At 48.8% G+C, this 16,497-nt stretch overlaps 1 protein-coding gene across 1 annotated transcript in view; it reads right to left on the minus strand.

Annotated features, from left to right (window-relative positions):
* RHPN2 (rhophilin Rho GTPase binding protein 2) overlaps positions 1 to 16,497 on the minus strand; it is a 398,731-nt gene that overhangs the window by 68,930 nt on the left and 313,304 nt on the right. The window lies entirely within an intron of this gene.

A 16,497-nucleotide genomic window follows, 5' to 3' on the forward strand; every position in this document is an offset into this window, starting at 1 on the left:
CTTAAGAGGAAGATGTGAGCTGTAGGCAAGTACACTGAATCGTAACAAGACAGGCACAACAAAGAAGCACTTACACTTATAGTTATATAACAAGTATATATTTATTATATTTACACCAGAATCACTTTAAATACTTCAGACGTTTATACTAGAAAAATTAGGAATACTTGATAATACACTTCAAAGGGAACTTTCGCTTTTGTGTTTGTTCGTGGTTACATTTGTAGCAAGTTAGAAAGAGAAAAGAAAATGTTATCGTATTATTGATTATTGCGCACTCATGCAGTTTTCAACGGTTTATACGGTAATACATTTACACTGCAAACACATATAGTAAAGTCACTTAAAGGGAGGAAAATGGTTAGTTAGTGTAACATAAGTTTAGTTCAAGGTTCTAGAGATGGTATCTTCACCTAGTAAGTCCTTTAGGTCCAACAAACGCAACCCTAGCTAAAGGCAGTTCGAGGAGGGCTTGAAGTCTTGACACGCAGCAAATTACGAAGAGTTGCTGTGGATTTCTTCCAGTTTCTAGTGTTATTGAAGCAGCAAGTTACCAACTAACAAGGGAGACCTTAAATCGGACTCGAGAAGGGGACACAAGCAGCGGCTTGGGTCTGAGGTAAGAGGGGGTTGTCCTGGACACCTATGTGCACGCCAACGCTCTGGAGCGACTTTTTGGAATCAGGTAAGCAATTCCTTTTTCTCCGCAGTACCTTAAGTTAGAAGAAAATGTTTGTGCTGGATGCTTTGCGATGGTGTAGCTCTGGACCCGACCTCCGGATTCCATGGTCTGATGACTGAAGGCAGGACAATGGACGGGATCTCTCAGCAGTAGTCTCGAGGGAGGACCTGTAGCACGACTTTCAGCAACTTCTTGGTTTACTCTGCGGTTTTGGTGCCTTTTCTGCAGCACCATCAAAGGACACGGATCGCGCTGTCGATCTTCTTCGCTTCCTGTAGTCCCCCTCTCTGGTGAGGGGTGCTGGGAAAGTTGGATCGGATCTCTGGCTTGTCCTTATGGGTTTAGCAAAGATTTGGATGGATTCAGTCTTTCCACAACGATGGAAATGGGCAGCAGGTCTCCTGTTATTGGGGTTCCGCAGCTCTGGAAACTCCTAGGACCGCAGGAGATGGCTTGTTTCAAAGTTCATCTTGGGACTGGCTATTCCCACCAACCAAAGGGAAGAGTCCTCTTCGGAGATCCTCTGTCGGACATAAAACGGGGTCAGGACAGCAGTGGTCACTACACAGTGTTGCAAAGGATCTGCAGGCGTCTCTAGTCGTCTTCTTCTTCAGTTACTTCCGTTTCCAGTGGTCGACTTGCTTTTCACTCCAGAAGGCTCACCTTTTATACAGTTCCAGCACACACTCCTCTGCAATCCTTCTTAGCATTTTACAGAAGAACAAGTGACTTACCCCTGGTAACGTTCTTTCGACTGGATGTTCCTCCCACGTATTCCTCATCTTTGATATACATATCTCACCAGCTTTGCTGCTTCGGGAAAAACTTTCTCTGCAGAGGGCGCTGTACTCAATGTCGTGGCGTTGATGTCCCTTGAGGGCCTCCATCGAGCGCCAACGTCATCGTTCGTACAAATAGCTTGTGCAGTGCCTGTTGGCTTCAGTTCTGTTTTTCCCATTCCCCTTTATCGAGGAACTAACTAGGCGTACCCAAGACTGCAAGCTCTCAGGAAACGCAGATGTAATAGCACATAAATTGTACGTTTGGGTAGGCTGGGAGGGGCGATGAGGAATAAGTGTAAGGAACATCCAGTCGAAAGAACGTTACCGGGGGTAAGTAACTTGTTCTTCGAATGGATTGTGAACTCCCACATATTCTCATCTTTGATAGACTCCCAAAGCAGTGATAATTTGGAGGAGGAAGTAACAGTCAATTTAATCATGAATCAAATGGAGAACTGCCTTAGCAAATACTCCTCCTTGAGTCAAGGAGGAGCCCAAGCAGCAATACTTGACAAATGTGTGAATGGACAATCAAGTAGCCGCTGAAGAGATGTAATTTATTGGGACACCCCTTTGGAGAGCTGCTGAGGTTGCCATGCCCCTTGTGGAATGAGCTTGAAGCCGTTCCGGCGGTTCCTTTCCAGCAAGTCTCTAACATTCTCCAATAGCCAACGTGATCCTCCTGGATATGGTTTGTTTAGCGACTGCCTGGCCGAACTTGGGGCCGGTATATCCAATAAAGAGTTGATAATCGTGGTGAAATTTAGCCATTCTTCCAATGTAAAAGCTTAGAGCCCTTTTTGGGTCTGGCCTATGTAGCCTTGCCTGAATGAGGAGGAGGGTAGAAAGTTGGTAGCGTTATCTTCTTGCGACAGATGGAAGGGAATAGTTTCTTACCTGTAACTCCATTTCTCCAGCATTGGTATCTTTCATGGATTCACATGCTTTGAATATTCCCCGTCGTCAGGCTGGGAATCCCCGGTACATTATATAGACCCTTTCCCGTAGGAAAACTTTTTCGACGCTTATGCGTCCTATCCACCTCGTTTTGTATCATGCGTGCCCGTGCCGTCAGGACGTCATGATATAAATACAGGCCCCGCCCCCGCGCTCCCTCAGATTTCGGCCCCCAAAGTAGTGGGGGAACCGGTTTGCATGATCAGGGGAGGCAGGTGGGCGCATGTGAATCCATGAAAGATACCAATGCTGGAGAAATGGAGTTACAGGTAAGAAACTATTCCCTTCTCCAGCATTGGATCTTTCATGGATTCACATGCTTTGAATAGATTACATAGCAGTACTACCCCCAAGAGGAGGTGTGCATGCAAACCCATATACTTTCTTCGCAAAAGGCCGTTCCCTATGATCATGTATACATCAGTAATAGTTTACATAGGAAAAAACGGACCACATACAGTCATAAATTCCACAGGATGCAACCCCGCAGCCGGGGCTTACCTTACTGGAATAGGTGTCGAAGCACTGCCTGTCCCATCCGGGTGTCTTCGGCATGTTGCTGCGACAGGCAGTAATGGCGGGTAAAGGTGTGTGTAGACGCCCAGGTAGCCGCCATGCAGATGTCCCCTAGAGGGACTCCGGCCCACAGTGCCGTCGACGATGCCGCTGCTCTAGTTGAATGAGCTCTTGGCCTTCGTAGAAGGGGCTTTCCTGCCCTGGAATGGCAGTACGAAATGGTAGATGACACCCATCTTGATAGTCCTTGCTTTGAAATGGCTTTTCCTCTAGCACCCAACCCATAGGCCACAAACAGCTGTCTCGTTTCTCTGAACGGTTGCGTACGATGAAGATAAAACTTGAGAGACCTTTTTACATCCAACGTGTGTAGCATGCGCTCCGCTCCCGAGCATGGCTCCGGAAAAAACGTAGGCAACACGATAGAAGAGTGTTTATGAAACACCGAAGGAGCTTTTGGTATGAACTGTGGGTTAGTGGCTAGGACTACCTTGGTCTTGAAAAATCGTAAGTATGGTGGGTCCACCATTAGAGCTTGAACTTCTGAAATACGTCGGGCTGAAGTGATGGCCACCAGGAAGGCCAATTTCCACGACAGAAACTTTAGAGACGATGATGACATTGGCTCAAAAGGAGGTTTCATAAGAGACGTTAAGACCAGATTGAGGCTCCACTCAGGTGGAAATTTCTTCTCTGGAGGGAAACTCCGAAAGAGGCCTTTAAGGAAGTGTTTAATCAGGCGGTCGCTGAACAATGGTGCCGAGTGCCGTCGACGAGTAAACCTGGAAATGGCTGCTAGGTGTACTTTTATTGACGACACCGACAGGCCCTTTTGAGCTAATAACAGCAAGTATGGAAGGAGCTGTTCCGTCCTAATCGATTGCGGGGCCAAACCTGGTTGATCCTCACACCATTGACAGAACCTTTTCCATTTGTACGCGTATGAGGCGTTTGTGGAAGGTGCTCTTGCCGCTTGCAAGATACGTCGACAGTCCTCCGGAATCGTTAGCCGACCAAATTCGGCGAAGTCAGGAGCCAGGCCGTCAATTTGAGGCTGTCCGGGTCGTGATGCCAAACGACACCCTCCTGTCGAGACAGAAGGTCGGGGGTCTTCTGGAATCTCATCGGTTCCGCCGCCGCTAAGTGTAGTAGGTCTGAAAACCACACTTGTCTGGCCCAGTATGGGGCCACCAGAATTACCCGACATGGGTACCTGAGGATCCATTGCAACGTCCTCCGGACAAGGGGAAAAGGAGGAAATGCGTACAGGAATTTGTTCGTCCATGGGAATGAGAACGCATCCCCCAGTGAGTCCTGCTGAGGCCATCTGCTTGCGTACTGATGGCATTTCTTGTTGTTTTTCGTTGCAAACAGGTCTATGGAAGGGTGTCCCCATTCCTTGAATACTTGTTGAAGTTGTTGGTCGTTCAGCACCCATTCGTGAACTTCGTTCATTTCTCTGCTGAGAGCATCGGCTTCCACGTTTTTCACTCCTGGTAGGTGAAACGCTAAGATTTGCATGTTGTGTTGCAGGGCCCAGTGCCAGATTTTCTGTGCCTCCGTCGATAGGGACCTGGAACGTGTCCCTCCTTGTTTCCTCAAGTAGAACATCGTAGTGGTGTTGTCCGTCATGACACGCACCACCGAGTCCCTCAGTTGCGGAAGAAAAGACTTCAGAGCCCATCGCACTGCTCTCAGTTCTAGCAGGTTGATATGCAGAGAGGACTCCTGCAAAGACCACTGGCCTTGTACCTGTAACATATCCAGATGAGCCCCCCATCCGCTCAGCGATGCATCCGTCACCACCGTCTTTTGGAACTCTGGTTCCAGTAGAGGCATCCCTTTCGTTAGATGAGTAGACACTTTCCACCAGCCGAGTGCTTGAACTAGTTGTTCGTCGACGACCAGTCTGTCGGACCAGCGACCTCTGCTCTGCGCCCAACGGTCCGCTAGAAATTCCTGGCAAGGCCTCATAAACAGACGGCAGTTGTTTATTAACGGAATGCAGGACGACATGGTCCCTAGCAGGGACATGTACTTGCGCACAGAGACCTTGGTACCGCCTCTCCATCCCGACGCCTTGTTTTGAAGTTTCTGAATTCTTTCGCTGGATGGTTTCACCAGGCTTGTGTGTGTATGAAACTCCGCTCCTAGAAAGACCAAGGTCCTCGAAGGCTCTACTGAGGACTTGTTGAAGTTTATTGCGAAGCCCAGTTCCTGTAATATGGACATTGTGGCTCGTAGACTGTCTCGTGTTTGTTCCCTGGATGACCCTCTGACTAGCCAGTCGTCTAGATATGGATAGACATGATGACCATCCTTCCTTAAATGGGCCGCTATAGGGGCCAAGCACTTGGTGAACGTCCTGGGGGAGGACTTGAGTCCGAACGGGAGGACCTTGAACTGAAAATGCTTTCTCCCGACGACGAATCTTAAATATCTCCTGTGTCGTGGGCGTATTGGGATGTGAAAATAAGCATCCTGAAGGTCTAGTGATGATAGATAGTCCATGGGTTGCACCGATCTGATAACCTCTTGGAGTTTTAGCATTTTGAATTTTTGGCTCTTTAGCCACTTGTTGAGTACCCTCAGGTCGAGAATGGGCCTCCATTTGCCGTTTGGCTTTTTGACAACAAAGAACCTGGAATAAACTCCTTGGCCTTCCTGTGCCACAGGAACTCTCTCTACCGCCCCTTTTCGCAACATAAGCGCCGCCTCTTGTCGTAGGATTTGGAGGTGGGGCTGTGGCGAGAATAAAGGAGGAAGACGCGGAGGCTTGTCTTCGAATTGCAGCGCATGACCCATGCGAATCGTGTCTAGGACCCATCGATCTTTGGTGATGCATTTCCATCGGTCGAAGTGATGAGAGACTCGACCCCCCAGGACGTTCCGAAGGCCGTCATTGGTTGCTGGTTTGCTTGTCCTTCGTCGACGAGGGACCCGAGCCGCGTCGTCTGGAGGCTTGATAATCTCTGCCTCTACGTGCCGACTGGGATGCACGTCTGAACCCTTGTGAAGAGTACGAGGGCCTGTTAAATCCACGGTCCCTCAAGGCTCCAAAGCGGGAGTTTCCAGAAGCACCTCTGAAGGGGCGAAAAGAGCGAAAATTTCTACCCGTTTGAAGGGCCCCGAGGGACCTAGCAGTATCCGTGTCTTCTTTCATCCCTTTCAGCGCTTCATCAACCTTTTCGCCAAACAGGTGCTCCCCTTCGCATGGCATGTCCAGGACTTTGTACTGTACTTCAGGACGGAAAGTAGTACATTTGAGCCACTCTTGTCGACGAAGCACTACTCCATGGTTGATTTGTTTGAAACCAGACTCTGCTAGGTCAACTGCGATATTAATAGCGTGGTTCGAGGCCTCTTCGCCGTCCCGCACCAGTAACATAGCTGCTTTCCGGTGTTCGTCTGGCAGGTGTTCTAGGATAGGGGCTAATTTGTGCCACATTTCCCTATCATATCGTGACACGATCGCTAAGGAATTGGCTGCTCTTACTGTCGTCGCTCCGACCGAGAGCACCTTCTTTCCAAATGCGTCCTGCCTCCTAGCCTCGCTTTCCGGTGGCGTTGAACATTTTTGCTGGACCCTGGCCTTCCTAGCCGCTGCCGCCGACACCACCGAGTCAGACAGAGGCTGTGATGTTAGACATTTTGGAGTGGACTCCGGAGCTTTAAACTTCTTCTCGATCCGTCCCTTTATGGCTGGTTCCGAGAACGGATGGCGCATCGTCTTGAGACCTTCTTGCCACACGTGGTCAAGGATTGGGATGGCAAATACCGATTTTCTCCTTTGACCCATATGGTCAAAAAGGAAACAGTCTTTCCTCTGCTCCTCAGGAATCAAGCCGAATTCAGAACACGCTTTCCCCATCATTGCATGGAAGGCTCCCACATCATCAGGGGGAGATGGCTGTGTCTGGCTCCTCGTAGACTCCAATTCTACATCCGAATTCCATGTCGGGTCCCTCGACGGTGACAGGGAGATGTCTGACCCCGAGTCATCACGTATAGAGTCGGACTCCGACAACTCACCCTCCTCCTGAGCTCGAGGACGATCTTTCACCGCCTGGGGAGCCGATGGGTGTTTCGTCGACGAGCGAGCCGTACAAGTTTGCTCGTCGACGGAAGGTACAGACAAAAGTGACGATGACGTCCCAGGTTGAGGGAACTGCGTATCCAGCCGCTGTAGTAGCTTCTGAAGAGTATTAAGCACATCCAGAGACAAAACCGTCTGGGGGGTCAGTAACGTGGATGATATAGGTACCATACCCCCGCTCGCACTCGTCGCCGTCGACGTGGAAGGCCGTAAGCCTAAATCTGATGGCTGCAGAACCATGTCACCTTCCCCTTCCGCCGAGCAGGCCGTGTCTGGCTGCAGTAAGACCTCAGGGGGGATCGGGTCATAGACCTCAGGCAGCCAAGCCATAGACTGAGTCTCCGTCGATGAAGGAATCCCAACCGCTGCTGCTTGAACGGTAATAGGCATCGTCAATGACACCGAGGTCGACGAGCAAGTCGTCGCCGTCGAGTCCTTAGACTTCGTCGTCGATTTCGATGCCGACTTCCCGGCTGAAGCTTCTCGACTCACGGAAGACCTGGGACGGTCCCCTGAGGAGGATTTAGACAGCGCTAGCCTCTCCGTCTTAGATGATGAGGAGGAGGAGGGCTTTTTATGTGATGAGGAGGATCCAGCATGTTTCCCCTTATGCTTGTCCTCAGCGCGAATTTCTGCTGGCCGAACCTTCTTCGATGGAGGCTCTGACTTGCTCCTGGAGGCCGTGGAGCCAACTTCCGAAGCCGGGTAGGCACCCGCTCCGTCATTAAGCCAGTCGACCAGCCTTCTTTTACGGTCCTTAAGGGTTTTTTGGGAGAAACCCTGGCATATCTCACATGTATCCGCCGTGTGGTGCGGGTGGAGACAGTAGATACAGTCCATGTGGCCGTCTCCTTCATAAACCTTTTTAAGGCCACAGGTTGCACATGGGCGAAATAACGCCTTTCCAGACATAATTCTCCGGAATTTGAACTTCGCTTACGCGAAACAGACAAAAAAAAAAATAAAAAACAACCTAGTTTTCACTAGTAGTAAACACGAGGATCCCACTACTTTGAAAGACGGTTGAAATCTGAGGGAGCGCGGGGGCGGGGCCTGTATTTATATCATGACGTCCTGACGGCACGGGCACGCATGATACAAAACGAGGTGGATAGGACGCATAAGCGTCGAAAAAGTTTTCCTACGGGAAAGGGTCTATATAATGTACCGGGGATTCCCAGCCTGACGACGGGGAATATTCAAAGCATGTGAATCCATGAAAGATCCAATGCTGGAGAAGTCGGAGACTACTTTCAGAAGGAATTATGGCTTTACTCTAAGGACAACTCCTCAAAGAAAAAAGTATGAGGAGGCTTGCATGAAAGAGCCTGCAACTCACTTACCCTGCAGGCTGATGTTAATGCAATAAGTAGGCCTGTTTTCAAGGTTAGAAGCCTTAACAGACACAAATGTAAAGGCTTGAAAGGGATACATGTTAGACATTTTAAAACAAGGTTTAAATCCCAAGCAGGGACATTGAAGGGGGTTTGGGGATACACATTAGTAAGCCCCTTCAGAAATTGAAAAATTAAGGGTATCTTGAAATAGGAAACCTCTTCAGAGGAGCGCTTAAAAATAGAAAGCGCTGCAAGGTATCCTTTTATGGCCTCAATCTGGAGACCCATATTAGCCAAATGCAACAGAAAATAAAGCACCATGGGAGTGCCTCATTGGAATGGATACACATTCTTGTCCCTGCATCAGTTACTGAATTTATTCCAACGACACTGGTACAAGGATTTGGTTGCTGGCCTTCTGGCCGAAAACAAAATCTCCATTACGTCATCTGGGAGGTCCCAATCCTTGTATCCCAGCCTCTCAGAAACCAAGCGTGAAGGCTGAGTGTCCTGACCTCTGGATGGAGAACCCGAGCTTCCTCTTGTGAGCGAAAATCCTCTCTTTGTGGAAGACGTATAGGAGGGCAGATGATCATGTCCAGATGGTTCAGGTACCACGTCCTCCTGGCCCAATCTGGAGCAATTGGGATCATGGATTTCCAAAACTTTCTCAACCTCCTGATCACGTGAGGAATTACAGGAACTGGATGAAACGCATATAGGAGTGGAAATTCCCAGTCCACCATGAACGCGCCTCCCAGAGCTCCTCTTGGGGGCAATTCCCTTCAGCAAGACAGTTCACACTTTGATACCGGTCGCAAACAGATCTACTTGAGGTGTTCCCCAAAGGGTGACAATCTCTTGAAGGACTTCCTGAGCTAGTTACCACTCATGGGAGACTGTGCTCTGCCTGCCCATAGCGTCTGCCTCCGTGTTCTGCTCACTGGCTAGGTGAACTGCCGATGGAGCGATTCCTTCTTGTATTGCCCAGAACCAGAGCTGCATTGCCTCTCTGTACAGTGGTAGCGACCCTACACCTCCTCTCTTGTTGAGATAGTACATAGCCACTGCGTTGTCCGTCATTATCATGATATTCTTTCCCCGTACAGAGGGCAGAAAGGCCTTCAGCACTAGTCTGATTGCCCTCAGCTCCAAATGGTTGATGTGTAGTTAGGACTGCAATGGAGACCAACGACAGCCGATTGTCAGTTCGTTGGTGTGGGCTCCCCACCCCGTGAGTGAGGCGTCCGTCACTACTGTCATCTGCGGCCATGGTTGCCAAAAACATTCTCCCTTGAGAATGTTGTCTTTGCAAGCCCACCATATAAGGTCTTCAGCTCAGCAACTCTGCTCGGAACTTGCAGTTGGACTGACATATTCCCTGAGAATTGGGACCAATGAGTCCTGAGAGCCTACTGAAGGGACCTCATTCTCAACCAGGCCTCTGGCACCAGAACAATGCAGGATGCCATGAGACAGAGCGACCTCAGAAAATCGAAGGCCGGAAGATGCTGGGCTTTCTGGAATTTTGTTTCCATCTGCAGAATGTGTTTAGCTCTCACCTCGGGAGGTGAGGCTTTCCCCGAGGAGGTATCCAGAACTGCTCCAATGAATTGCAGTCTTTGGAATGGTATCATATGGGACTTCTTGTAATTGAGGGAGAAGCCAAACCTCTGAAGGGTAGTGGCTGGTGATACTGAGATGTTTCTGAGCTTGCTCAGGTGAGCGACCCTGATCAGCCAATCGTCCAGGTAGGGGTAGACCTGAATTCTCCTCTCCTGACACTTGCTGCCAACTACCGCCATCAACTTGGTGAAAACCCTCGGGCGGAGGTCAGCCCGAATGGCAGAACTCGAAACTGATAATGAGAACCGCCAACCGCGAACCTCAGGTACTTTCTGTGCTTGAGATGGATTGGCACATGAAAGTAAGCATCCTGAAGGTCCAATGATACCAACCAGTCTTGGAGTTGGAGAGCCTGAAGGATCTGAGAAAGGGTAACCATCTTGAACTTGTCCTTCCTGAGGAACTTGTTCAAGTTTCTTAAGTTCAAGATGGGTCTCAATCCTCCGCCCTTCTTATGAATGAGAAAGTAGGGCGAATACCAACCCTTGCTCCTCTCCGCTACAGGTACATGTTCTATTGCACCTTTCTCTAGCAGGGATAACATTTCCTGCACAAGGTGCAGATCTGGAATTTTGACCGAGTTGTATCCCGGTGGATGATCCTGAGGCCTTTTTTTGAAAAGGAAGGCATTAACCCTGGGCTACTGTTTGCAGTGCTCAAGCATCTGAAGTAATGCCCCGCCATAAGTTCAGATGCTAAGAAATTCTGGCTCCCACCGGGGTCTTGTGGATCAAGGCCTCAGAGAGGTTTAGAGGCGGCTGCAGCAGTGGCTGAGGGTAAAGATGCTGTTGCTGGGGCTGATTTAGCACCCCTTCCTCGTCCACCACAAGGAATCTTTTTTGTCGCCTTTGTATGGCCTGTCCTCTTCCCCTTCCAAATGAAGAATAGAAACGAAAAGGACAACCCCTCCAGGAAGATGAGCCTGAATAGGGTTGTTGTTGAGGTTGTCGAATGGAGGCGCTAAGGGACTTAGCTGCCGCATTGGAGGTCTGCAGCTTCTCCAGACTCATCTGCCTTGCTACCGAACAACTTCGAGCTGTCAAACGGCATGTTGAGCAGTCTGGCCTGCACATCCGGTGCAAACCTCGACTTCCTCAACCAGGCAAATCTGCGCAGTACAGTAGTTACAGCCATGGATCTGCTGATGCTGTCAGCAGTATCCAATCCTGACTGGAGACATTCCCCCATTGCCTCCTTTCCATCCTTTACTATAGCGAGAAAGCCGCCTCTTTCTTCGCCTTCCTGGATGTGATCAGCCGCCATGGCAACACAGTCCCACAGGGCATAAGAAAATCTTAACAAAGTACAGGTGACATTGGTAGACATCAAGGCCATGCAGCCTGATGTGAAAACATTGCGAGCCCAGGCATCTACCTTTTTGTCATCTCTATCCGGGGGGATAGAGGGATAAGCAGATTGCCTGGTTGATGTGGCAGCCTGAACTACCAGGCTCTCAGTTGTAGGGTGCTTGGTGAGGTAGTCTGGGTTGCTGCTAGAGGGTCTGTACTTCCTAGAGAAGTTTCTGTTAATTGCAGGCCCAGATTCTGGAGCTTCCCAATTAGCAATAACCTTCCTCTGAAGGGCCTTGTGGAAGGGCAAAATTCGGTCCTTTTGCGGTCCCTCGTCTAGGATGTCTGTCATATCCATCCTGCTCATATGCAGGGGAAGCTCTATTCCAACCCATATATTCCGTGACCCTATTCATCAGATTTCTATAAGTAGAATCTGCATGTTCAGCTTGGCCAGACCTGCCAACCTCCAGTTCTGGAGAAGTGTCAAGACCACTAGCAGACTGGAGGGGGTCAAAAAGGTCTTTCATTCTTGATTCCTGATCAATGAGCTCTTCAGGCACATTTTGAGTACCAAACTTCACTCCAAATGGAGAAATCTCCTCATCAATTGAGAGCATGGACGTAAACATTTTTGGGGAATTGGCCTGTAAATCTTCTCATGAAAAGGCACAGGCTAAAGTGAGATCGAAGTTTCCTTCGACAGCTTTGAAGACGGCTTCGAAAGAGGCCGATTTACTTGGAATCGCCCTCGACTTTGAAATGTTTGACGTTGATGGCGTCGACAAAGTCCTCTAATTCCTCAACGATTTGTGCTTTTTTGACGGTTTCGAAGACGGACTCGGTTCAACGCCTTCTCATCGGGATGAGTTTCCTCTCGACGTATTGCCGGCTTCATGCTCGGCCTGGATGAAGTAGCCTTCGACTTCCCTGAGTCGTCCGAAGGAGTGACCGGGGTATGGCTCTCGCGCGATTCTTTCGAGGGGGTCGAGGTCGCATTCTTGAAAATGTGCATCATTTCAACTCTAAAGGCATCCCATTTACGTGGGGAATCCGACTTTGTCAGACACCTGATTACCTCAGTGGAGGAATCGGATGATAAAGAGGGAGACCTATGGCGTCTCTTCTTCGCCTTCTTCGACGAAGACTGCCTTGATCAACTCCTCGACCGGGACCTCTTTGATCTTTTACACTGGGTAGAGTTTCTAGACAACCCAGACTTCTTTTCCTTCTTCGAAGAAGACTTCTAAGCCGTCCTCCCCATCGCCAGTTTACACCTGTGTACTCTGAGGGCTTTTTCTGTCATGGACTGACAGGATCCGCAGCCATTGGTACGATGTTCGGAACCGAGACACCACAGGCAGACGCAGTGAGGATCAGTTATAGACATCTTCGACCCGCAGTCGTAGCATTTCTTAAATCTTGACTTTTGACGCTTGACAGAGGCCCTCGAGAGACATCGACATCGAGTACAGCACCCTCTGCCGATAAATCTTTTTTCAGAAGCAGCAAAGCTGGCGAGATATGTATATTAAAGATGAGGAATACGTGGGAGGACACAATTCATTTGAAAGGGGCGTTTAGTTGTCCAATCAGGAAAGCCAGACCCACATTGGGAGCTGGTCCTATTCGGGCACTCCTGCAGACAAAGGACAGGGGGGTGAAAGACTCCTCCCCCACTTCCTGCCTGCCAAGACACTTGGAGCTTAGGCAGGGATACCCAAGGATTCCCGCCAAAGGCAAAACACACACACAGACCTCCCCCTCCCAGAATGGTAAACAAAGAACCACCACGCTAGTATTGGCGAAAAAAGAACGCAGGGCCCCAAAGTAGGTGCCATGGGTGCCCCTATTGTGCACTACCGAGGCTATGGACATAGCCTGCAGTATAAATAATACACAATAGTTGGTAGAACACGTCCACTGACACCAGCCACAACTAGGTGATTGTCTATGTCACAGGAGCAGAGAGAAGGGGGATACTAGGTATCCCTTTGGCACTCCACTGAAGGTGGGGTGTGCTAATCTCTCAGACTATAGAGTTTTGGGAGAGATTTACTTAAGGACTGTAGTTACTTGAGGATATAGAAAAATAATCTTAAAAGAGGAACCTAAGGGTCTCAGCAACACTGCCCATAAGGAGCTGTGTGATGCATTTGTAAAAACACATATGCCTTTAAGAGCTATGGAGCAGACAGACTCCATAGTACAGTTAGATTACAAAGAAAGGAGCTCCAAAAGACAAAGCCCGTAAGAAAGAATGAGTGGGAAAAGGCTCCACTCATTCGGAACTGAAAGAAAAAGGTCCAGAAGTCCAGCAAAAAGTGCTGGGGGGCTCACTAGGAGAAGGAATGAAGCATAATAATGATAAATCTCTCTAACAATCATCAACATCATTATCTGTCATTTGTATAGCGTATTTCCCCTTTGCTAGGTCCCAATGTGCTGTAGGTTGTTGAATGCCCTTGGAGACCGAAGTCCAGGTATGGGAAATTGGTCAGGGAGGCATAGAATGCGTATGTGCATTTTAGCCAATACGAAGGTAGGAAAGGGTGGCCAAGTCCCTGTTAGACACCCAATGTTGAGCTGCATGCAGATGGGTGCCGACAGGTAGTCTGGACTATGCAAGAGCAGTAGAGTCATTATGTGTGCAGCTAGACCGAATTTTATCATCGGGGATAGCTGCATTCTTATAGCAGAGGTGGTGTGCAGTGTGTCTTGGAGTAGTGCAGGTAGTGGAAGGGTGCTGAAAGGTAGACTGGAGGAATGTGTGAGGGTAGGGGGAACATTATGTACAGCTAGACCGAATTATATTGTGGGGGATAGCTTCTTTCCTATGGCAGAGGTGTTGTGCAGTGTGTCGTGGAGGGTGCTGAAAGGCAGACTGGAGAGTGTATAAGAGTAGGGGGGAAATAGTATGTGTGCAGCTAAACCGAATTCTATCGTGGGGCATAGCTGCATTCTTATGGCAGAGGTGTTTTGCAGTCTGTTTTAGAGTAGTGCATGTAATGGAAGGGTGCTGAAAGGTAGTCTGGAGAGTGTGTGAGAGTAGGGGGGACATTAAATGTGCAGCTAGACCAAATATGATGGGGGATAGCTGCATTCGTATGGCAGATGTGTTTTGCAGTGTGTTTTAGAGTAGTGCATGTAGTGGAAGGGTGCTGAAAGGTAGTCTGGAGAGTGTGTGAGAGTAGGGGGAACATTAAATGTGCAGCTAGACCAAATATCATGGGGGATAGCTGCATTCTTATGGCAGAGGTGTTTAGCAGTGTGTTTTAGAGTATGCGAGTAGTGGAAGGGTGCTGAAAGGTGCAAAGTTCATATGAATGTAATACATTTGCCATACACTGTCTCCCATCAACAATGAATATAAATGCAATACATTGGCTATTCTAGGAAATCAACTACATGCAATAAATTGGTGATCCTCAGAATTCCTCTAAATGCAATACATTGGCTACCCTAAAAAATGCATCTAAATGCGATACATTGGCCACCCTCAAAATTCATCGAAATGTGATACACTGGCCACCCTCAAAAGTCATTGAAATGCGATACATTGGCTACCCTAAAAAATTTATCTAAATGCAATACATTGGTTATTCTAAGCAATCCTTTAAATCCAACACATTTTGGAGTGCAGCACGATTTGTACACACTGGTAAGAATCGCAAGTAGTTATATAGCAGTAAGATCGTGGCAGGATTTAGGAGGCACTGCACTGTCCGCGCTCCCAATCCCTAACACCGAAACCTGTTTGTAGCAGAAGACGCCTATGTTTGGCGGCCGCAGCGAACAGGGCAAACGGGATGGGAGCTGCCCAAGGGAGCTGCCCTTTGCCTTGTGGCCCTCAGCCGGCTGCCTGGGCAAGGCTGCACTAGGTGGGCCACTAAAGAGGTAGAATTCCAGTCATGTGCACAGAACTCTGACCAATTAGGGGACACAGTGAGCGAGTTGGGACGAGGGGAGGAAGGAGCGTCAGGAACAGGGCTGGAGAGGGTTGAGCGCCGGAAAGGGAAATCAAGGCAATGAAGCAAGCCGGGAGAGGAGAGCTTACCGTGCAGATGGTGCCTACCAGAGGCATAGAGCAAAATAAAGGCCTAGAAAAGCCACACACTGGGAACACTCTCTGATCCTTTGTGATTCTGGTCACGTGCACGGAGCACTGATCAATCAGGGGACACAGTTGGCAGGTTGACTGAACAATCAGGGGCCACAGTGGGTGGGTTTGGAGGAGGGGAGAAAGGAGGGTCAGGAACGGGGCTGGAGAGGGTTGAGTGTTGGAAAGGGAAATCAAAGCAATGAGGCAAGGGGGAGAGGAGAGTTTACTGTGCAGAAGGTGCTTGAAGACTGCTTCATAAAAGCACACCCATAGCCCCGGGCATAGATGATTCCAATCCAGGCACATAACCCATGGTTACCAGGTTCCTAAAATGATCCTTACAGTCTGTAACGGCATGGTTTCTGATTTCAATACACCATGGGTGGTGGCTCGAAGCCTAAAGCAGTGAACCCACTACTTCTCTTCCCAAACGAAAAACGGAAGCATGCAAAACAATGGCAGATTACGAAAGCCCAGTGTTCTGTCTGATTAGGTGTTGAAACCTCATGACACTGGTAAGTAATTTCATATGATCTTTATTTGAGTATCGTAGATTAATACAGCTGCAGCCTCCGGCTCACAGACATTCCCACCATAACATCTCCCAGTCTTCCCAACACTTCTCTCCATAACATTCTCGATCTTGCGAGCAAGGGCATTCTTATAAAAACATTCCGCAATCAATAAGCAACATAACAATGTTACGGGAACTTGGCCCCAGCTATTTACAAAGCTGTATCTTTATAATCAAGACATAAAACCCAGCACATCCAATGTGGCCATATTCTTGCCTATCTTGGACACGCAGACTTTACATGCACTACAACTTTAACCTTTACGTTACTATTGTACCTTGTTCTTTCAAGTGGAATAAGTGATTGAAAGTATACAATGATTACTGAAAGTACTCAAGTCAAAGTATCTTTCAGGTGGCTTTCACCCACGCGACGCACACCCTGGAGTTTGGGTCAGCTGATATAACTGCTGCCCAGTCTGCACCTGGTGACTATTCCACACATCTAGTTCAAGCATAGCAGGCCTTGCAACGTTAATCATACTTACGCCCACACAGCAGCACAGAAACAGCCCCCAACCAGGTAGTTGACGTCA

The sequence above is a fragment of the Ambystoma mexicanum genome, chromosome 1q, assembly GCF_040938575.1.
Source record: "Ambystoma mexicanum isolate Mex_15411 chromosome 1q, UKY_AmexF1_1, whole genome shotgun sequence".
In the NCBI taxonomy this organism is placed as follows: Eukaryota; Metazoa; Chordata; class Amphibia; order Caudata; family Ambystomatidae; genus Ambystoma; species Ambystoma mexicanum.